General features: G+C 50.0%; 1 protein-coding gene across 4 annotated transcripts in view; it reads right to left on the bottom strand.

The window, feature by feature from the left end:
• The window catches only part of SEMA5B (semaphorin 5B), a 123537-nt gene that overhangs the window by 92413 nt on the left and 7698 nt on the right, over positions 1-23426 (bottom strand). The window lies entirely within an intron of this gene.

The following is a 23426-nucleotide window of genomic DNA, read 5'->3' as shown; positions in this document are numbered from 1 at the left end:
CGGAGGGTGAGTTTTTCTGCAGAGGCCTGGGTAGCAGTAGGAGTATCATGGAGAAACAAAAGAAATGAGTCTGAGAACCAAGCCACAGACTTTGGAGAAGAAACAAGAAAGTATCTGCCCTCCTCCCCATCACCATTTCTTTAAAATCCTGGCCGGTGACAGCAGAAAACTCACAAAGAGCTGCAGCCGTCCTGAATGGGCTGGGAGAGCCCTCTGTCCCGTTACGTAGGGACCCCCCCAACCCCACCTCCTCATCAGACATGGCGTCAGGGCGGTGTGGGGAATCTTCAACCCTTTCTCTCATAGTATTCAATATACCACTGCAGCCGACTCTTCTTTTCCCACCTCTCTCTCCTGCAAAACTCCCAAGGACCAAAAATCCAGAATGTATTTGTAATGTACTGAGGAATGGGCTCACACAATATAAGTTAAGTTCCCACCCACTCATCCCCTTAGGAGCCCAGGCCTGACACTCCTGCTTTCAGCCTCACAGTGAGTGGCCAGGAAAGGTACTTAAGAGGCAGGAGTGAGCACAGATAATCCATAGAGCAGAACACTGAGAGGTGATGACATACCTCAGGTATTTACTGGGTAACACACTCCTTTGAAAAGTCTGAAATTCTACCCCATAAGGTAAATAGATGTTGTGCTAGATGTTGTGCATCATACAAGAACAATGTAACACATACTCCTTGCCCTCCAGGAAACGAGATATACACACAATGTCATTTTCAAAACAACATCAAAGTAAGTGTTCTACACAATAATTTCTATTGATGTTCGGAAGTGAAGGAGAGATCAGCTCAGTAACAGAAGGCAGAGGAGAGGGAACGGGCTGTGCATCGCAGCGTGTCAGGTGTCGTTAGCGAGGCCCTGGTGGGAGAAATCCAAGTGCAGAAAACGAAACGCACAAAAGTGGGTTAGGTCCATGGGGCAATGGGGAGTGAGAAGGGAAGGGCAGTTAGACAGCATCATTCTTGGGGCTCTGCGCTGGGTTCAGGCAGACGGGCATCACAGATGGGGGCATTTAACTATTCTATGAACCCAGTGCTTTGTATACTGAAGGAGTCCTTCACATTTTTGATATGCGTGTTTTTTTTAATATTTATGAGGGTAACGCATTCTCTTGGAAGCAGACCTCCCAAACGCCTGTATGTGGATAACCATCGTGAGGCAGGTCCCAGGCAAGGAACACCCAAGTTTCACACTCCATTTTTAGCTGCAAAACTGGCAAGACCAGGCGGACAGAGGCAAATTCCTGCTGCTCCTCCACTGGAAGTTCAAGCTGTGAATCCTGAAGAACTTTGACCTGATGGCAAATCACAAACCTTCGGGCAGCAGGGGGAGGTAAAGGCAGTCCCATCCTGAGACCCGACCCCCAGGCTCTGATCGTTATGTTACTTATGGCTCTTAGTGACCATCAGAACACCCGTTTAGAAGTCTTATAAGAGAGGTTCCTTTCTGAGCACTTATTTCAAAAGAAAGTGCTTTGGATGCCATTTCAAAATTAAATTCGTTAAGAACTAATTATAAACTTCAGCTTCATGTAAATTCACTGACCTCTGGCTTTCTTATCTGTAAAATGATGATGACCCCGGCCCTACTTATTTCCTGAGGTAAGGATGAGGTGGCGTTTTGTAAACTGGGGGGAAGCACTACTAAAAAGTGACTCGTGTTGAGAGCGTGTGGGCAGTCTTTAACAGCCCAACAAACCTGATAGGCACGTATACTTGCCAACAGGAAGGAGAAAGCACCTGCCGATGCACACAGACTGCTGAGTTTTAGTCATTTTAACAATTTTTTGAATGTCCAGTAAGGCACTGTGAAAAGTACTGGGGACACAAAGGTAAATGAGAAGCAGTCACTATCCACCTGGAAACTCTCAGGAAGAAATAAGGCCCTACATCAAAATCACAACCAAACTTCTGAGAAACCAAAACAGGCTAACAGAGTACGAGTACCAAAACCTTCAGGCTTCACCCAGAACCCATTCACTGCGATTTCATATATTCGATATTTATCCCCTGGTATGCTTTTAGTTACAAGTATCCCAAAACCCAACTCAATTCAAAGGGGCTTAAACCCAAGAAAATATAATAATTCATGAGAGGAAGTTTAGAGGTTCAAAGAAACCATCCAGTTCACGGTTCCCTCCATCTCTCCACTCTGCTAGCCTCTGTAATTCTACATCCCTCTCTGCCATCCTCAGTAGGCTTTTTCCCAAAGAAAGTTCTGGAAGTTATCATTCAGCTGCCGAGCAATCAGCTGTGTGTCTTCTCATTTATACCCACGAGGAGAATGGCTTCTTGTGGGGCTCTGTTGCTAGTGAGGAAGAACTTTCCCAGAAATCAGCTGAGAAGCTCTCTTCAAATCCCATTAGTCAAAATTTTGTCATTTCCATTTATGACTCAACCACTGACGAGGGAAGAGACCGTCCCCTTAGACTAATCAGGCCACTTCCTTGGGCTGAGGTCAATCCCAAATTTCATTGCTGCTACTCAGGGAGGGTTAACCACGAATTAACCACAAGGTGCCCTACTTGGTTATAAGGACTTTAGTTTTCATTTTCCGTTTTCCGAGCCTCTATAATGAATGCAAATTAAAAGTGAAATTTGCTTTAGGCAGGTACATTTTGTCTAGCAAAACGGGACATCAGTCAGCAAGAAGCACAGCTGGAAAAAACTAAAAAGCAGGCACAAAAACAGAAAACCTCAGGGGGCCATTTGGTATAAGCAAATCGTCCCATAAGCCCCACTGAATTATAGCCCAGTACATTAATTAAGGTTCCTAACATACCCCTGGGACATCAAGAAAAGGTTACATTTATGCTTGCGTGACTTTGTTTAAAAAGGCAGAGACGCACGTAATACATCTTATAGAGAATCGCAAACCCAGTGGCTGACCATTTTTAAGTGTTGTTGCTTAAAGGGACAAACTTTACACTCACTAGAAAACTCTGAAATTTGAAATGACCCACCCCAGCTTCTCTGAAGAGCAGAGATTGAGCGTGTAGACTGCAAATATGACACACCGCATGCAGCGAGGTGTCACGGCTGGCCTCCCCCCGCCAGGCTCCTACACGCTGATGGAAATTGACTGCCCCTCATCTCGGGACTGAGTGGCTGATTACCAGTGCCAAACAAATACCGTAGCAGGTATTTGTGTTAGGATGGTGCTCTCCTAGAACAAATATTCAGATTCCCAGCCCCACCTAGACCTATCAAATCAGAATCTCACAGGCGTGGCCCAAATTCTTTCCGTAAAGTTCCCCTAGAAGATCTGATGATCAGTCAGACCAAACCTCTCACTCCCTCTCTGAGAATCCAACCATGTCCTGCAAGAAAAGCCCTCCGAATGCGAGAGCCAGGCCTCTTGGACCTTTCAGAGGGCGTCTCTTGTACACTTGCCTGCCTTCAGGAAGACCAGCATGGAACACCAGAAACAGCGGAAGCTCTGGGCACTCGCCCCTGCCGGGGACAAGCACCATCCTGCCTGCCACCTCCCCAGCAACAAAGAACAGGTCCCGTGCCGCCCAGCAAGACCATAACCAATCCGCCTCTCAGACCCAACTGCTCGCTACTCAACCTCTTCCTGCCCAGAGCCTTCTACCCCTACCACAGACGACAGCATCAGGGTCTGTGGGGGAGGGGGCAATAATGGCTTGACAGACACAGTCCCTCCCCAGCCAGGAAGGACTTTCTCTGTCACCTGTTAAACGACACCACTGCCAGCTTCTACTTCACACGTTCTTTTTGTGATTGACTTCCCATTCCATCCTGTCTCTCTCCTAGATGTTCTTCACGTTATGTCTTGCCCCAGACTGCCTCATTGCAACTGGCTGAAGGTGGAGGATGGGAGGTAGAATAGAGACTCAGGACTCCTTAGTCACTGGAATTGACGCTCCTCACCTTCTTCCGGACAAGGGAGAGCAATGTCCTGACTTGAAACACTCCAGCCAGGGAGACCTTGGTCCCAGGAGTCTGCCCTACCCCGCAGAGGTCACCACCTCCTGTAAGCTGGCCTTAGCTTCTTTGACACTCTGTCTCCACCTCCTCAACTCCTGTGACCCTCAGTTACCAGCCCCTGTGTGGCCAGAGATGATGGGCTTGACCATTTCCCAAAAGGCTCTTCCGGTCCTGGCTCCACCCAGCACCGTCTGTGTGACCTTGGAGGTGGCCTGCAACCTCTCTGAGCCTCAGCTCCCTCTTCTGGGATGGAAAAGGCTTGTCTCGGCTCAGTCTCCCCAGTTCTTGTGAGGCTTTGAACATACAACAAAATGTGAATGTGCTCCGTCAATCAGAATGCACTGTTCGCTCATGAAGGATCCACTTCATGGATCCACAGTTCACAGTCCACTGGGCTCGGAGCGTCTCCAGCTGGGAAAAGTGTCCCATTCATCTTTGTGTCCCCAGTGTCTGGTGCTGGCAAATGTCTCCTGAGGAATGGCAGGGGGTGCTACACAAACTGAATGAGGAGGGGGAAACAAAGGAGGATGGGAAAATGAAGAAAGTCAGGGATAGAAGAAATACCCCCCTTTCCTGCCACCCTCCGGTCTCCAGGGACTAACGATGCCCCTCCACCCCTGATTAGACAGGTCACTCTTAAACATTACTCCGGCTCCAAATAGAAAAGGATGTTATTAAAGCTTTTCTGCGCCAGTTTAAATAAAATATTGAACACATCCAACCTTTAAACTGAATCGAAAATCCCTTTTTGTTAACAACCCTCTAAGGTGCTTGCTTGTCCTGGCTGGTGCCACACTGAATGCTGAGACTGGGAGATTTGGAAGCTTGGAGTAGGGCCTTGGAGGGCAAGGCCTTCCTCTAACTCCTCGTTGCTTTGGTTTCCTGGAGGAACAGGCACTTAGGAGGCTGAGAGAGCCAGGATGGCAACTGAGTATTTTTAATTGAAGCAAGGACTTGTTCTTCCACACTGAGCAGCCGTCCTGGGAACCCACAGAACAATCCTACCCTCCCACCCATCAGCTCTGTTCCATGCACAAACCCTACCACCACCCCCGTTCTCAGACAGAAACACAGCCTCTCAGAAGATGAAAAGGGCAGCTGCTTTTCCCCACACACGAGCCCTGCCACTACAGTCCCAGCTGCATTTTCAGGTATTCCTCCCTTTGCATCCCAAGCCTAAACTGTAATAGAATAATTGGGATGAGATATAAAGGAGAACTCCCCACCCAGAAAAGCATGAGGAATCAGAGGGTGGTAATTTTTAGACATAAAAGAACACTCCCACAATGTTACCCTTGCCCTCTGAGCACGGGGGCAAGTTGGCAAGCCAGCATACCCTCTTGGGCACATACATCCCCACCACACACACACACACACACAGAGGTCTTGCTCTCGCCCCTTCCTTCCTTCCCACTCAGTGTTAGGGCTGGAGCGGGGCTTTGCTCCAAGGAGCAGAGGGCAGACAGGTGCTCTCTGGATGGTCCCACATCCACAGACTCTGACCCTCCCCTTACTCTCCAGGGGCACCAGCCTTGAGCCCCTTCACCCTCACTCCAGAGCTCCGTGATATCTGCTAAGCATTTCTCAACTTAAAACCTTGTTTCTTCCCCTTATAACAAGATACCAAGTCAAGTATCAATCTAATTTCACAAACGTCTAGTCTGTGCCAGGCAATGGACTAGACTAAGGAAAGATAAAGAAAATGTACAGGCTACTGTCAAAGTATAGTTTTCAAAATGCTCTCATTACATAACTTAATTCATTAACTTATGGGATGGTAAACGTAGCTCCAAAAAGATTTTGAAGAACAGGGGTTTATATAATCAGTAAGAAAGGCATGCAGAAATGAGTTTGTGAAGTAGAAACAAAACTGGCTAATGTCCTACAGGGCAAGAAACCAAAACTTTTGCAGTTATCTGCTCTACTGGACAGAAATCATTTGCATCTCTTCTACTGGTTAAAGATCTGTGTTATCAATCTATATGTTAACATCTAACATCATAAAATCTGGCCCCTAATCAATAATAAATTGAAAGTCAAGCAAAAGTACATCCCCCTAGAGAGTTAAATAACCTCTGGGGGGACCTGTTAGGCTGCAGTAGGAGGTCACCAGGACATGTGGTCATCCTTCTGCCTTGTTTCCAAGCTTTGGGTGCTTTTGCTTATCACCATGATCCTTGCCCTCAAGGGGCTTCCAACACCTGGTGAGGGAAGACTGCCCCACACAGTAGAGTTAAACAGTCCCAGAAGAATTACTGTTGGTTTGCTTAGGCTTGACAACAGCACTGTGTTTATATACAATGTAAATACATCTTAATCAGTTGAGATGCACACTGAAGTATCTATAGATAAAATTCCATGATGTCTGGGATTTATTTAAAAATATGCCAGGATAAACAAAAGTTGGGGGGAGAATAGATGAAACAAGACGGGCAAAATATTGATAACTGTTGAAGCGAGGTAAGGGATACGTGGGAATTCGGGTATTGTTCTCTCTGTTTGGGGATATATTCAAATTGCTGTCCTGCTAATAGTAAAACAACCTACCACATGTTTATTAGCTTCTCACCCATTATAAGAGCTACTCTGTTCACTGTTTTTCCTCTGTCTCCCCTGCCTAGAAAATAAACTCCATGGGGGCAGGTCTTGTCAGTTTTTCCCCCTCCCAAGCACTGGATGAGTATTCAGCCCCCGTAGGCACACAGTAGGTATCTGTTAAAGCAGCGGTCCCCAACCTTTTTGGCACCAGAGGACCGGTAGCGTGGAAGACAATTTTTCCACGGATGGGGCGTGGGGCGGAGGTGAGGAATGGGTCAGGCGGTAATGCGAGCGATGGGGAGCCGCAGATGAAGCTTTGCTCGACGGCCCGCTGCTCACCTCCTGCTGTGCGGCCCAGATCCTAACAAGCCACGGACTGGTACCGGTCCGTGGCCCAGGGGTTGGGGACCCCTGTGTTAAAGGATTGTTTGAGGTCCCCCACTGCTCAGGGCCCAGGAGAAGGGGCCGCGTGCATCAGGCGGGCTTGTCCTGGCCCTGATGGGGGGGTGGGATCAGAATGGGAGGGGACAGGGCTGAGGGAGAGCAGAGCGCGAGGAGGAGGCGGGCAGGATGGTCAGGAGGAAGGCAGGGGAGGGCAGAGTGTGAGAAATGTGGAGGATCCTAGGGGCCGAGCACTGAGAACTGGCCACTGGACTGAGTCGCCAGAAGCCCGCAGAGAAAGTCACTCGGGAAAAGTGACGGCAGAAACCGGAGTGTAAGAGACTACGGTGGGAGCTGGGCAGGGAGGTTACACAGGGGCCCCAGGCAGAGACCACACATTCGAAAACCCAGCAAACGAGAGAAAAAGCAGAGAGTAGCCCACCTGGTTGCAGGGTTTTGGAGAAGGGCCTAATTGGGCCTGTTTAGAGACTGGGGGAGAGAGGCGTGGCCATCGCAGCGGCAGGTGGGATGTAGACCCACTGGGCAGGGGTCTCCCTGGGCCCTGGCTTCAGGAGCCGTGGTGCGGGCTGAGACCTCCAGCTGGAGTGGGCGGCCTGCCACTGCCCAGGATTTCGGGTGGGGACAGCCTGTGGGGAAGCTCTCTGCCCCCATCCGCAGGTGTGACTTTGATGTGGCTCAAGCCTCAGGGCAGAGGACACCCGAGCTTCCCACAGCTGCCCACTGCATCAGTGCCACCCAGTTTTCAAGGAGGCTGCAGGAGATGTGGGCCGGTGGCCGGGCAATCACTCTATGGACCAGGTGACTGGCAGGAAATCAAGGTGCAGCATTTCAGCCCCAGATGAAACGGAGTTTTCACCCTGACGCCTATCAACGCTCCCACACTCCGTTCTCCACTCTCTGGGGGGGGGCTCCCCATGTGGGGAGCAGGCTTACAGACTTCTCCGACTTTCTTTCCCATTTCCTCACTTCCCCATGGTGAAGAACACACAGCAGGGATGTCTGTAAGGAGCGGGACTGTGGGCTAAGGGAAGGGTCCATGTTATCTCTGCAGGTTCCAATTATCCAAGCTTCTTCTGCAGGACCAGGGTCCTGTGAACAGTTGAGGTATGAACACAGAGCCCAAAATTTGTTCCCTCAACCCTTATACATCACACCCCACTCCACCCCTGTATCTAGAGATTTACCACCTCCATTCACACTTAAAATCAATATGTGAGAGAGAGAGAGAGAAAATAAGAGAGAATGCAGCCCCACAAAGACTCTGCCCATGTCCCCTGCTCCATTTCCAGCCACTGAGACTCACCAGTGACCTTGAAATCCTGCAGGGGGTCAGGACCCTGCTCCTCGCCCCACACTGGGAATAGAAAATCAAGGACCCTTTTCTGAGAACATGCAGCATCCATGCTTTGAAAGAGAAATCACAGGAGGGGGAAACCAGGATGTTTTCCGACTTTCGTTCCTTATTAACAACTGACCACACGTTGACTGAGGCCTGGGTGTCAGGCACTGGGCTGGGCAAAGGACACAGAGACTAACTGGGCTCTCTCCCTGCCCTGGGAGTGGAGCTCACAGCATCACGCGACTGAAGCGACACAGGCAGCACCAAGTGCTGAAGGTCAAGGCAGAGAGGTGCCCCTGGGCTCTCTCCCTGCTGTCCCCGAGAGTCACCTTGGGAGCCCTAAAATACATGGATTCCCAGGCCCCACCTGGACAGATGGAACTGCTCTTTGATGGCGGGGTCTGGGCTTCAGGAGTTTTAAAAGTATCCCCAGGTGATTCTAATGTGCTGCCAGGGAGGAGAACCGTTAAACCATACATCCCCTTTCAAAATGGGCACAATGAAGGAAAATAGGGGTCAGGGCCCCAGGGAAGTGCTACCAGCTCCAATTTGTGCCTTCCCACAAAAGCATGGCACAGCAGGTATATGGGCAGTAATAGCCTCCCCCAGTGGCCACCCCGGCCATTGCCAGGACAACCCAGAGTGAGAAGGGAATGCCTTGGGCTCCTTTCCCCGTAACCTTGACCTCAAGGCTGGAGAGGACCAAGAAGTTTTGCTGACCTGGAGACCTGGAGCACCCTGTCCCTCTCTTTCTGAAACTCCTTCTGAGTTCTAGTCTTGCCTTTTTAAAAACACCCCAGTATGCTGGAGGAATGGGAAGGGACAGCACCCCCGCTGAGTGTCCCAAATGTCCACGGAAGGGAGAGACCGCAGCCGCTGATGGTGGGCACTCTGGGTGGGCATCTTCAAGCCCAACCCCAAACAGGTCTGGAGAGGAAAGTCAGAGCTTACCCTGGAGGAATGAGGGAAGTGCCCAAGGTGGCTAGCTCTGCTGGATGTGGGGCAGGGGGCACTCAGCAAGTCCAGAATTCCAGGGCTCAAGGCCAGTGTATGGTGGCCAGAGTCTCCCAGGATACCCACACTGATAGCAGGTGCTGTGCAGTGTGATGGGACAGAGCACAGAGTTTGGAAATGGACACAAGGGTTTGAAACTGCCTCTTAGTAGATGTGTGGCCTTGGACATGTTCTTTTTGGAGAATTTCTTCATCTCTAAAATGGGTATAACAGTACCAAATTCAGAATTTTTATTGGTGTAGGAATTAAATATGATCATGTACAAAAAGCAAGTAGAACAGTATCTGGCATGGAGTTCAGTAAAAAAAAGTCACAGTTGCTGGGAGAAGAAAATAAGGATGTGAATGTTCTTCAACAACAGTGAAGCACTCCATTAAAAAATGGGTTTTGTGGGCTTCCCTGGTGGCACAGTGGTTAAGAATCCGCCTGCCAATGCAGGAGACACGGGTTCGAGCCCTGGTCTGGGAAGATCCCACATGTCACAGAGCAACTAAGCCCGTGCGCCACAACTACTGAGCCTGTGCTCTAGAGCCCGTGAGCCACAACTACTGAGCCCACGAGCCGCATCTGCTGAAGCCCACGTGCCTAGAGCCCGTGCTCCACCACAAGAGAAGCCACCGCAATGAGGAGCCCACACACCCCAACAAAGACCCAACGCAGCCAAAAATTAATAAATAAATAAAATAAATTATAAAACAAAAAACAACAAAAAAAATTGTTTAAAAAAAAAAATGGGTTTTGTCAGTATCATCATCATCGTTTAGCCCAGAGCAGGTGAAGATCAATCACCGAGACTACAAAGAGCTGGTGAGCGGCCCAGCCTGCTCCTAGGGAATGGCTCCTGCAGACATGGCAGGCGGAGCTGTGGGCAATGCTGGCAGCTCCTCGGCTACGTGGGACTAAGCAGCATCTTGCCTCCCCCAGGGTCTGTCACCTCCCTGAAGGCAAGAGCTGTGCGTTCTACACCCCTATCTCTCCAGCATCCAGCACAGTCCTGGTACATGGAGCGTGCTCAAGTCAATATTTGTCCTTACTGGACAGTCAGTCAGTCCGAGGAAGAATTAGAGAGGCTGATAGGGCAGGTCAAGGGGTCGAGTCTGTGAACTCGAAGAAGGTCCCTGTGTCCCACTACGGTGAGAGCCGTTAGAGCCCAGAGGACCGAGCGGGCAACGCCGCAGACCAGCTCGATCTTGGGCACCGCCGCCAGCCTCTGCTCTCTCTTTCCCACCCAGGCTCTTCCCTGTTGCACATGGACACACACATGGATCGTAACACAGAGATGCTGCCATTTCCTCACCTCTCAGCATCCCCACCTGATCAAGGCCAGGTATCCCTGGTTTCTCACCTCTCACTTGGAAGTGTAAATATTATCACCAGATAATGAGAATACTAGAAGCCTGTCTCTTCAAAATCCTGAGAATGACTGTGACCTCCCCACGCCCAGAGGAGTCCATCTTCCATCAATATCCATCGTCACTCAATGAGGAGGACCAGCTCGGCCATGAAGCCAAATTCACAGTCTGGCACGGCTGAAACTCCAGAACCACTGCAGCTCCCGCTGCCTGCACTAAATGCCATCCCAGGTCCTTCTTAGCCCTGTGAGTCTCCAGTTCACTGCAAACATCTCCACTCACAATGTAAACAAGGTTTTAAATTTAGGACCAGGAAGAATTCTGGCATAGCCCTATCAGAGCAAGCCCAACAGGAGAAATGTTGGTCTCTCTGATGCCTCGAAGGATGGACCATCCACACATGCAGGCCACCCTGCAGTCTAAAGCCCAGCCTCCCTCCCATCGACCTTCACACCTTCATGAAGGGTGCCAGGTTGTGTCAGACCCATGAAACGGGTCTCCTTAACACAGATAAAATAATCTGAGACCTGCGGTGAGGAGAGCTTGATTTCTATCAGAGCTTCTGAGATGCGAGCCTCTCCAAATCCCCTCACCAGCCTCACTACTCCAAACCTCTAAGACAAATATGGGGCGTGACTTGGGCTGAACATCTGGGCTGTGCAGTCATAGGGCTGTCACTGAGGGGACTCCCTCGAAGATGGGGGGCAGGGGCACCATTCACATGGACAACCTGTCCTGGGAGCCTCCCCTCTAGTGGACAGGCCCAAGGGCCATTGTTGAAAGCACAGAAGCGGGGTGAGGGGGGCGGTTAGTAAGCCCCTTGACTGAGCTGCTGAGCCCCTTCCTCCTGCAAGCCCCCACCTGTCAGGGCTGCAAGGGAACTGAGAGAGCCAGTGAGATAGAGTGTGACCTGGGGCCAGTTACTTAACTACCAGAGCCTCAGTTTCCCCAGCCATAACATGAGGGAACAAGTCTTGGGCTGGTCCTCTGGGGATCAGGGAACATGTGTTTAGAGAGCAGAATGGCAGGCGCACTGAGCATCCAAGATGTGGTTGCCCCAGTCCAGCCTCCTTGCCACACGTGAGCAAGCACAGCGCTGTATGGGTCCAACATGGGGGACTGTGGGACATCCGGGGCTCACCCTGGGCATTGATTTACCCAGATGCCCTGTGCACATGAGAAGATAGGAGATGGAGTCTGGAGTTTGGGCAAGAACAGTGAGACTCTGAATTCACACTGGCATGGGAGGTGGGGCCTCCGTAGCGTGGCAGACTCTGCCCCAGGCCTCTGTGAAATGAACCCTTCCCCACCACCAATACACACATGCACACACAGCCTGTGACCGAAAGTTCCATCCTAGAGTCTCAGAAAGTACCCAGGACACAGGCTTCTGACAGAAGTGCAGGCCAGGGAGCAGTCACTAGAGGGCTCAGGAAGACATCGAGGCTGCTGCCCTACAGAGGTCACAGGAGAGGGCCAGCCTGGGAAGGAAGGAGCGAGGGAAGGAGGGAGGGAGAGACAGAGGCAGAGGGAGAGAGAGAGAGAAAGCACTGGGGAGGAGGGGAGAGAGACCACAGCCGTGCTATGGAAGGATACGACGGCTTCCCATAAAAGCTTCACCATCACCTCCGCAGGACGCAGAATGACCCAGAGAAACCCAGAGCCCTGGGCCTCCCAGCAGTGACAGCACTTATGGACAACGTTCTAGCAGAAAAACACTGCATACCCCAAATGCTCGAACCCCCTAGTTTCCAACTTGCCCTCTACCACCAAACGCATTTCCCTGGTTCTGTCTGGCATTCCTGACCCACAGGAGCCGGTAGGCAGGTACCAAGCTACTGGGAGAAGGCCATGATCAGGTGGAAAGAGCACGTGATTTGGGTTCACTGTGGCCTGGTTACCTCACCTCTATGAGTTGTGGGGTATTAGGTAAGCTTCTTAACCTCTCTGAAGTCTTTTCCTCATGTGTAAATTGTGGGCTAACCTCTCCCTTATAGGCCTCCAGGAGTACTGAAATGAGAGACTGGCTCATGGTGGGGCGTCACACATGGTAGTTGTATTTGAGAACACAAAGCAGATCCCCCCCCAGAATTAATCCCTGGGGCTGGAGGCATTTATCCACCCCTAGGGCTACCTGTGCTTTCTCCCCTGTGTGCCTTTCTGCCCCCCTCTCCTTTTCCCTCTATCAGAGTCCCTGCAGGAGGCCACAGCACCAGACTGCCAGCAGAAGGCTTAATTCACAGTCACGAAGGTTTCCCCAGACAGGTGACCAGGGCAGGAAAGAGCAGGGGACAGTCACAGGCATGCCCGTCCCCCCAGTTCCTATCCCACCCAGGTCCCAGACCTGGGCGGAGCCTCCCTGGCCCTGCCCTCTCAAGGACAGGAGTTTCTGAAGCGGGAAGCGCTTCAGACATTTAGCCCAGTAGGACAATCTCAGAGCAATCGGCTCTCCCAGCAGGACCAGGCTGTGAAGTGTAATTAAACCATGGGTTACTGAGGAGGGGCAGCCATCTTGCCAGGAGGAGCACCCCGCGGCCGCTCATCCTGCACCTGGAGCCGTGGGTCTCAGAGGTCCAGGACCACACCACCTCCCTGCATCCTCCCCCTCCTCCATCCCTCCACCCTAGCCCTGAACACCTCCAGCTAAGTCATGCCACAGTTGCCTTCGATCAGCGGTTGTAACTTCTCCTGCAGTTCATATTTGAGAGGCTTTCCCTGTATCTAACGTAACTCCTTCCTTCTACAGATTGATGGTGGGAATGGGGAGAACGGACATGGATGTGAGTTAGAATCTCACGGAAGGTGCCCTGAGAAGCGTCCTTAGAGAAGGGCAGAGGCTTGAGCCCCACCCCCCCAATCACGAGGAGGAGATGCTGTGAGGATCCTGCAGGGTGGAACCGGGGATGGGGTCATCGTGATGGATGAAGGGAAAGGGGGAACAGAAAGATCCTGCAGGATGGAACCAGGGATGGGGTCATCGTGATGGATGAAGGGAAAGGGGGAACAGAAAGATCCTGCAGGATGGAACCGGGGATGGGTCATCGTGATGGATGAAGGGAAAGGGGGAACAGAAAGATCCTGCAGGATGGAACCGGGGATGGGGTCATCGTGATGCATGAAGGGAAAGGGGGAACAGAAAAGCATGTGCATCAGACGGAGGAGAGTGTGAGCTGGGAGACGGCAGCCTGCCTGGGTTGGAAGCCTGGGGATTGGCTTACTAGTTACCTAATATCGCCGTGTCTCAGTCACCCCGTCTGCAAACAGGCGTGATCAAGTCATACCTACTCTTACGGCTTTCATGAGCTAAGATACATAGCAGAGCATTTTAAATGGCCTGGCACAACGTAAGCTCTCAGTAAACTCTAGGAAATCCTCACGACCCTCCATCCTCTCTGCAGATTGCTCAGTCCTGGGGCTTCTTCCGCCCCCATTTCTCTCAGGCTCACTCCTTCTTCTCCATTCCAACGGCCTCACTGCATCCTGGCCCCCGTCCCCACGTGCAGGGCCCAGGCTGTGACCCCACCTCCCTCCCACCCTCCACATCAGGCTCCAGCTGGCCAGTCTGCTCTGCACAAGGACCAGTTTGTTTGGTACTCTCAGGCCCCAGATACTATACCAGGTGACTTGGTTTAGTAAAAGGAACTCATTTAATTCAATCCCCACGACCGCACTCTGAAGTAGGTATGATAGCCATTTCACAGATGAGGAAACTGAGCCTCAGAGAGGAGAAATACTTTGCCCAGAGTCACCCTACGAGTGAATGGGAGAGCCGGCACCTAGCAACCCTCCCCTGCCCCCAGCCAGTCAGCCCCTTGGTCACACACCTCACCTTCGCCCATGCACTTACCCCACGGAGTCACCGAGCAACAGAGAGAAGAGAAGGAGAGACTTTAGGAATGAGAGCAATGTGGGGAAGAGGAGCTGGAAGGGGGAAGAACGCTGCAAGGGAACTAACTTGGTGTCCAGGTTGGGGGACTTCTCTGGCAGGCCCTGCCCTTCTGTCTTCAGCTCATGTCTTCTCCGTGTTCACCGTCAGGGTGTGGGGTTCCACGGAAGGGTGCCTCGGGCACAGGAGGCTCCCAGGCCTGAGGCTGGGGAAAGGCCCGTGAAACCTCCAGCTGCTCCGAATGAGTTCAGGCCACTTGGCCCAGCCGCGCATCCCAGGGAACATGCAAATGAGGCTCGGAGCAGCTGTGGATCTTGCGGGAATCTTGCCAGGATCCTGGCAGGCACTAGAGGGGTTCACTTGCAGAAAGGGGTCTGAGGTGGCTTTTGCAAACCACAGAGAGGGAAAGTCCAGGTGCCAGCCGAGAGAATTCCTGAAGAGATGATAAAGGCAGGGTGGTGGACACTGGGGAAAGGCAGCTGAGACCACGGGCAGACAATACGTGTTCAGTAAAGAAGTCCTGTCAGGCAGAGCTCAGCTCCTCCACTGACAGGGCCACCAAGCTGGTAGATGAGGGAAACTGGGTTTACCTGTGTAGCTGATCTTGAAAACATGTGACAAGCTCTCTGCGAAATTGTTGCAAGCAAGCGGAAGGTGGCAGAACTAGTGGGACATGTAGCTGGTTGCACAATCGTAAGTACTCAAGGGTACTTACCAATGGTTCAAGACCTCTTGGAGGGAAGGGTCCAGGTGCATGCTGTAGGGCTCTGACCTATCCCACCCCATTCCACATCTCATCTAGTCCTTGGATCAATATACAAAAAGCACTTGAAGCTGGGAGCAACAGCAGATATACTGGATGCCAGAATTCAAAACATCTTAATCAGCTGGAGAGGTGGACTGAATTCAGACCACATAAAATAAATTAGGGGGAAATGTAGAGTCCCAAACATAAGAGCAAAAAAGCTACAGTGCTGTCATGGGTTGAACCATGCCTCCCACCCACCCAGAAAACCTCATATGTTCAACCCCCAGTACCTCATGTTACCTTATTTGGAAACAGGGTTGTTGCAGATGTAATTAGTTAAGATGCAGTCATATTGGAGTAGAGTGGGCCCCTAATCCAGTATGAACGGTGTCCTTACAAAAGGGGAAATTTTGAGACGGACAGGCACACAGGGACAAGGCCATGTGAAGATGAAGGCAGAGATTAGAATGATGCTTCTATAAACCAAGGAATACCAAAGACTACCAGGAAACCACCAGAAGCTAGGAGAGGGGTATGGAACAGATTCTCCCTCATAGCCCTCAGAAGGAACCAATACTGCCAACACCTTGATCTGGGACTTCCAGTCTCCAGGACTATGAGACAATTCACTTCTGTTGCTTAAGCCACCCAGTTTTAGTACTTTGTTATGGCAGCCGTTGCTAATGAAAGCAAGCGCAAAGACAAAATTGGGAGATGGGGCTGAGTCACAGACTATGGTATAGAAACCTGGAGGTATCGACTGGCTATTAAGTTTAACAAAAGTCAGCAGGGCCATGTGGCTTCTAAAACCAGCCAGGGCAGATATGAGGCTGCGTTAAAGGAAGGTATGGTATCTCGACCCATGAGGGTGTGCTGACCACGCCTCACCCAGAGGACCAGACTTGGTTCTGGTGACCTCAACTTAAGACAAGTCAGAGGATGTTCAGTGTCCCATGCCCAGAGATGAAGAGACAAGTCAGAGGAGGACTAATGGAAGCAGGGGAGAGGTAGAAGGCAACTGGTCTCCAGTGTTTGAAAAGCTGTGCAGTGGGAGTGACTGGGTTTGCCTGGAATAGCCACACGTGGAAGAGATGGAGCCCATGGGGAGAGACACAGACTGCGGAGAAATAAAAGAACTTTCTATCAGACTTGTTGACCAAAAATCAACTAGGCCACCCTGTGGGGAGATGAGCTTTGTCTTTGAGGAACTGAAGACTCCACCAGCTGGTCACCGGAAAGGGACTTGTAGAGATGACCCCAGCATCTCCCAGCTCCAAGAAGGGCCCACTCACGTTCCCTGCCTGTCTGACACCAGCAACTCAGGCTTCTTACCTACTTAAGGTTAGAGGCTGCCATGAGATGTTTTGGCCCCAAGACCTTTCATTGATGGCTTTAGTAGATAAAGTTGCATGCTGAAGGCAGAGAGTCTAGACTAGCAGACCTCATAAGATCAAGTTTGGGGTTTCCCTGGTGGTGCAGTGGTTGAGGGTCTGCCTGCCAATGCAGGGGGCACGGGTTCGGGCCCTGGTCTGGGAGGATCCCACATGCCACGGAGCGGCTGGGCCCGTGAGCCACAACTGCTGAGCCTGAGCGTCTGGAGCCTGTGCTCTGCAACAGGAGGGGCCGTGATAGTGAGAGGCCCACGCACCGCGATGAAGAGTGGCCCCCGCTTGCCGCAACCAGAGAAAGCCCTCGCACAGAAACGAAGACCCAACACAGACAAAAATAAATAAATAAATATTTTTTTAAAAAAAGATCAAGTTTGGCAACACCCATGTCCACTGGAAGGATGCAGCCACACGTGCTCTCAAGCATAGGGGTCTTGGATAGGGGTGGGAAGGAGAGTGGCCCTGGCTCTCCATTGCCCAGGAGGGAGGGAACTGGCAGCCCAAGAGTTAACTGACCCCTCACTTGAGGGAGACCCATGCTGGTGGGCATTGTGAGGGGATACAGAGGAGCCCACACACAGGCTTCTCTTTGAGGGGCTCGAGGTAAGCTCACTGGGAAGACGGACTTCTGTAGGAAAGGCAACTGATGCTGATGAGACCCTCCCGAAGATGACCTGGCACTAATAGCCAGCATCTACATGAGCTATGCCACTTCCTTTAATCCTTTTTTAAACTAGCCCTCCCTCATTTTCCAGCACAAAAAGGAGGCTCAGAGAGGGAAAGGAACTTATGTAAAACCCGCAACACAAAACCAGTCAAGCTGGGTTTGAACCCTAGTCTGTCTCATCCCCAAGCCCACACTCCTTCCAAGGTTCCACACTGCTTCCCCAGCTGAGGACTGCAGGCTGTGGTGCCACAAGCCTCCAGCGACAGAAAGAACCACCCAGGGTGGTCTAAAGCAGTGTCCCAAACTTCAGCACGCATCAGAACGGCCTGGAGGGCTTGTTAAAGGGCAGGCTGTTGGGCCCTACTGGGGAGTTGCCGCATTAGTAGGTTGGCCCCAGAACTGTTGCATCCCTAACAGGGTCCGGGTGCTGCGAATGCTGCTGGTCAGGGACTTCACATTGGAAACCACTGTTCTGCAGTATTCAGGAAAGGAAGTGGGTACCCTCCAGCCGCAGAGCCGCAGGGAGACAGAGAGGTGTGCTGCCAGTCGATCATCTGTCTCTGGGCCAGGAGTTCCCCAACAGCGTTCGAGGCAGGACTGCCAGCTGGTGCTGCTTCACTAGAACCCATCTGGTTGGGAAGATGCAGACTGTGAAAAAATCCAGCTTCCTGTACTTTCCACTCTGGAGTCTTCTGGTTCTTCCAGGATGATGAACTGTGTTCTCTTCTACAGGAAGTCCTATTATTCTGCAGTCAGCCACCGTGACCCCCAGGATTTTCACCCTCTCTAAACAGACGGGCTCCCTTCACTAAGCCTTTTGTGGCTGGGTTTCCCAATCCCCTCCTGACCCTGGATGCCCTCCACTGATCACGCCTGAGTTGGCCAGGGTCCCCTCTAAAATCCACGTGCAGAAATGAGGACATAATGACCAGGGAGAACCCAATTTGGACTCTGCCCATCTCTTAGTGCCAATTAAGATGGTATTGTTTTGAGCAATCCCATCACCCTGTCGGCTCCTATGAAGCCTTCGTACAATTAAACCCCTCAGATGTTTTTCTCAGGATCTGCAGCCAAATCAAGTCGGCCCCCACCACCCCCCATCATGAACTTGAGTAATTAATTTCTGCTATCTAAATGCAACTTTCCATCTGCCCTTGTTAAATTTCATCCTGTTGGTTTAAACCCAGCATTCCAGTCTGTCAAGATCATTTTGAATATTTATTCTGTCTTTTATAGGAGGTGCCCATCACAGCCTTGTCATCAACAAATCTGATAAGCTCGCTTGCTCCAGTTTCACCCAAGTCATGGATAAAAATGTGAAGCTTCATTTTTCAGAATTTCACCTGTCACAAACCATCATCCCTTTTGGAATCCCTAATCATGCGATCATACTTCCCAAAATCAGATTTCTTACAGACTAGGGAAGGTCTGTGGGCGTGTCGTTTCTTTCCTTGGCCATCATTAACGCCAGACTGATGTGGTGTCTGTCATCTAAGCACTGTCACATCACCACCTAGTTCTTGGTCATGGTCAGAATCAAATCAGAAGGACAGTTTTGGCTGCTATTTCTCTATCTTTGGGGCAATGACAAGGTTACAGAGGCAAGAATGCAGAAGTGAATCCAGTCCTCCACTTTAAGCAGTACTTGACATCCAACAGAAGTCAGGCTGCCTCTCCCCCTATCATTACTATGGCATGCCTGCCTCCCTGACAGCCTCATAAGCCATACTGCGAAAGTAGCATCCAAATTCTTCCAAATGGGTGGGGAGGCTATAATAGGGGTATGTTATAACTTGGATCTGCTCAGCTGTAAGACACGCTGGGATATTGGCAACTGGTCGGTGAGGAGACAAGAAATGTTTTCTGGAGTGGGGTACTTGGAGAGAGGGGTGAGGACAGAATCAAGGAGGTCAAAAGGAAAAGGGAGACTTGATGAATAGCAACCCCACTCTTCTGCGATTTGTATGTGAGAACTGCCCTTCTTCTTCTGGAGAAAGTCACAGTATATGTACACGGGATGCTGATGGAGCATTTGTGTACAACTTGTTGACACCATAAGCCAAGAACGGAGAAAAGTATATGGAGCAGTTAAGTCTGTAGGGTCTGCAGTCGGACAGTCTAGGTTTAAATCCTAGTTCTACTACTTATTAGCTGTGTGACCTTGGGCAAATTGTTTTCTCTCCCAAGGTTTTTGTTTCCTCAGGTGGAAAGTGGAGACAAAAATAATATGTGCACATAAGGCACATGAGGATTAATAGAGATAAAGCATATACAAAGTTGAGCAGACTGTCTGGTACATAATAATAGCTCAGTAATAATAGCCGTTATGGAACAGTAGCTTGAAGGCAGTGCTGAGTGCTGATAGTTCCGGGGCTGGAGGTGTGAAGAAGAAAAGGCTAAGAAGGTTTAAGAAGAAACTAAAGACGCTGTGGGTTAGGGGCAGGAGAGACTTGGAGCTCACCTGAAAGGTGAGGCAGCAATCTGTGGAACTGACCTGGAGGTGGAGCCCAGGCACAAGGCTAGGTCAAGGTTTCTGACCTTCAGCTCAGATAAGGGTGAAGAAGCCAGGCTGATGCCTCAGAAAAGTTCAGTAAAAATAGTTTGTTTTTCCAGCTCTGAATATGAATATTTTTTATTGCTCTAGGAAGTCAGTCAAAAGTTGTCTAAATGGTCCATGTTAAAAAGAAGCATAAATATTCCACTTCTAGAAATCTGCTCTGAGGAAATAATCATCAATAGGCACAAAGATTTATAGACAAGGATGTTCACTGCAGCATTATTTATAACAGTAAAAAGTGGTTTACAATCTAGATGTCCAACCCACACGGGATTCGTTAAATAAATTATGGCACATCCATGAGATGAAATACCGGGCAGCCAGTGAAAAGCCCATTTGAGAAGAATACTTAAGACATGGGGAAATTATCACAATATGTGATTAAATGAAAAGGGTTGGCTACAAAACAACACAGTACAATCACAGTTTTGTTACATATCTAGAAGGAAATACCCAAAAATGCTGAATGCATTACTTTTATAAATGCTTTTTAAGAAAAAAATGATCACAAAGGAGTTACACTAGAAGGAAGCTCCCACAATCAGCTTATAATAAAAAGTCATTAAATTCAGAACACAGGAACACAAACAGTAGCTATGATCTGAATGCCAGGAGCTCTAGCTGGTACCCGGCTGTTGTGAAGGGCTGAGGGCAAAGCAGATCTGCATGCCATTGGCGTGAGGCCAGGTAGAACCTAGGAAAGATTTAGGTCAGTGGCTCTCAACCATGGTTGCATTTTAGGAGCTCAAAAAAAAAAAATCAATGCCCAGGTTCCAAGCTCAGGGATTCTGACTTAATTAAGAGCTGGTCGTCTATATTTTTTTCAAAGCGTTCCAGGTGATTCTGAAGGAGCCAGTGAATTAGAGTTGAGTGGGACCAAGCTACTGTTACCCGTATACAGAGTTGACTTGAGCCTTGCTCTCTAGACTGAGCCCAGCATGTGAAGAGAGACCCACTCTGGAAGCTAGAGAGATGCTAAAAGGGAGCAGGCGGCCCCAAGGCACCTGGTCTATGCAGGAAAATGACCCTTAGCCTTGGGGGACATTCACAGAAGTGCTCCTTTGAGCTGACCTGTTTGGGAGCTTTTACCACAAGGACACTGCTCTTGGCTCAGACTCCTCTTCGCTCAGACTCTTGATGGGGCCCATAGCTGACTCCATAAAATCAAGTGCAGGTGGCTCTACAAACGGGAGAGGGAAGAAAATCAAGATGCTGGGAAATCTACAGGGATCTGACTCTGCAGAAGCCGGAGCTAGCGGTATTTTCCTCTCTCCTGCTTTTGGGCAGAAACACACCCCAGCCAACAGAGCAAGGTGTGAACCTTAAAGGCAGTCTGCTTTGGGTGGATGAGGCCTCTCGGAGGGCTCCTAGTTTCCCTCAGGTGCCTTGAGGGAAGAGGAGCAGAGGGAAGAGGCTGCTAGAAACAAAAGTTTGTATTAAATGATAAGATCTCCCCAGCTTCTCACTACAGGTATAAGTTACTCAAGCCACCAAAAGAAGGGAAATAAGAGTCCTGGGTCAGGTGCTTTGCCCACTGGATCCACCTATCCCTGAATAATTAAGAGCCAACTGAGGCTCTTTTGTACTCCTTAAAGCAGGGCTCCTTGGGGGGCCTTCAGGGCAATGACTAGGGCAGCAAGGAGGGAGTTTTGGCTCAGGTGGACCAGTGCGGATGGCAAGGAGGGATGGATCTAAATTGCTACCCTACCAGACATTTCCCTGAAGTTGCCTCCCTAGAGGCAGCCTCCTGTCAATTCTGGCAGAACAGAGCCGCAGGTAACTCAAAATACTGGATGATCAAACTGTAACATAGCTGTGCAATGCATTGTATCTGTGTTCATATGTGAATGTATATGAGTATATTTACATACACACGTATACCTGATATATAGCGGATTTACCTTCCTAATGATGTTTGGCTCAGGTGGAGGCTAAAAGGACAACGCACTTTCTGAAGATACTGGCAATCAGGTGGGTTTCCAACAGTGGGGCTGGCTGTAACTAGAAACTGGCCTGAGACTAAATATTCCCCACAAATAATTCACAAAAAAAGAAATGAACCACTCCTGGAAAATCAAGAAGTGATGGTAATCTCCATTCAAGATGGAGAAGCCTCCCTTGTTCCTAACCCAGCTTCCTCCTTGGGGAATTTAAACCTATCTCCTCTAATTTGATCCTCAGGAGATAGCAGAACAGATGGTCACCAGCCATCCTCCAGTACCAGCCCTTCCTATCACAGAACAGGCCAGAGACATTCTTGGTTCAAATGCAAAGACATTCTGATAGTACGGACAAGGCTTCAAATTCAAACGAGTTCCAGGTGCAAGTCTGATTAAGTCATCCTTATTAATCGCAGATCAATGAGGGAAGTGTCACGGTGGGACTCAGCACACAGCACTGCCTTTAAAGCTCAGGGGAAGCCTAACAGAATCCTTGTTCTCCTGTTTCAAGTCAGAGTGGAGGAGGATGCGAAGCCCAACTGTTGGGAAGTGTGCTCAAGGTCAAACTCTCCCATGCCCAGTCGCCATCCCTCCCAGGTCCCTCGTCCTGCTTTCCCCACTGTTCCGAGCTGCAAATTGGATAGGAAGCCATCTTTTTTTCCTTTTCCCACTCTGGAGGTACCAAGTGTAGTCATTGCTCATTGGTGAGTCCCTGACTAATGTCAGGATTAAAGAGTGCATTCTGCAAGGTTTGGTTTTCATCTCTCATGCTCACTAAAGCAGAGGGAGGGAAGCAGACATGGCAGAGCCACAGAATGTTTGGCACCCCCCTTCCCTTTCAGAACTCTGCTCCCAGCTGGTACTTTCTAGCATTTAAGCAGGTTATAGGGGAATTTTTTTCAGAAAGAAAATCTTGGAGGAGATTCCTCCATCTGAGATAGAAAGTGACATACACAAAGATCCCCTTCCAGACTACCCATCAGAGAGCCATCTCTTCAGCTAAGGCAGATGTCATCAAACCAAAAGTCAGAGAGAGGGAGGTCCACAAAAACACAGCAGTATGCCAGTGAAATCCACGTGTTGCCCACATAAGCTCTAAAAGAAGAGCTCAGTTCAGTCAATTCAATGAAACTCCATTAGTCAAGACACTTGCTTTGGCTTCTAGTCATACATTTAAGACAAGTTAGTTAAGCTTTGTCATAAATTTAAGACCAACTTAGTGATGGCTAAACTCAAATGCAAAGATCTGAATGTGAAGAAAACTCATTATTTCCAACACACACACACACACACACAAACACACACAGAGTCACCAGGTGACGAAGACAAGCTAGTGATCAAGGTGACTGGATGAGGCAAAGGATGATCGCAAGACTCACTGGGGTTCAGACACTGATGTATAAATAACCAAATACTCCCTCCCAATAGTTCTCTTCCTCAGATCTTCAGGTACCTGGCTTTGCCTCTGTCCACACCACAGGTACAAGGTAGGTGTTCAGCCCCACTTGATGAGTGAGGAATCTGAGGCATGGAGAGGGGACTTGGTGCTGAGGGAAGTGCTAAGGTGGTGGAATACTAGCCCTCTCAGCCCTCCCCCAAACCCTAGACCCCAAGTCCTTTGGACAACTCC

The sequence above is a fragment of the Balaenoptera ricei genome, chromosome 4 (genome assembly GCF_028023285.1).
Source record: "Balaenoptera ricei isolate mBalRic1 chromosome 4, mBalRic1.hap2, whole genome shotgun sequence".
In the NCBI taxonomy this organism is placed as follows: domain Eukaryota; kingdom Metazoa; phylum Chordata; class Mammalia; order Artiodactyla; family Balaenopteridae; genus Balaenoptera; species Balaenoptera ricei.
This window is presented reverse-complemented; position numbering and strand designations above follow the sequence as displayed.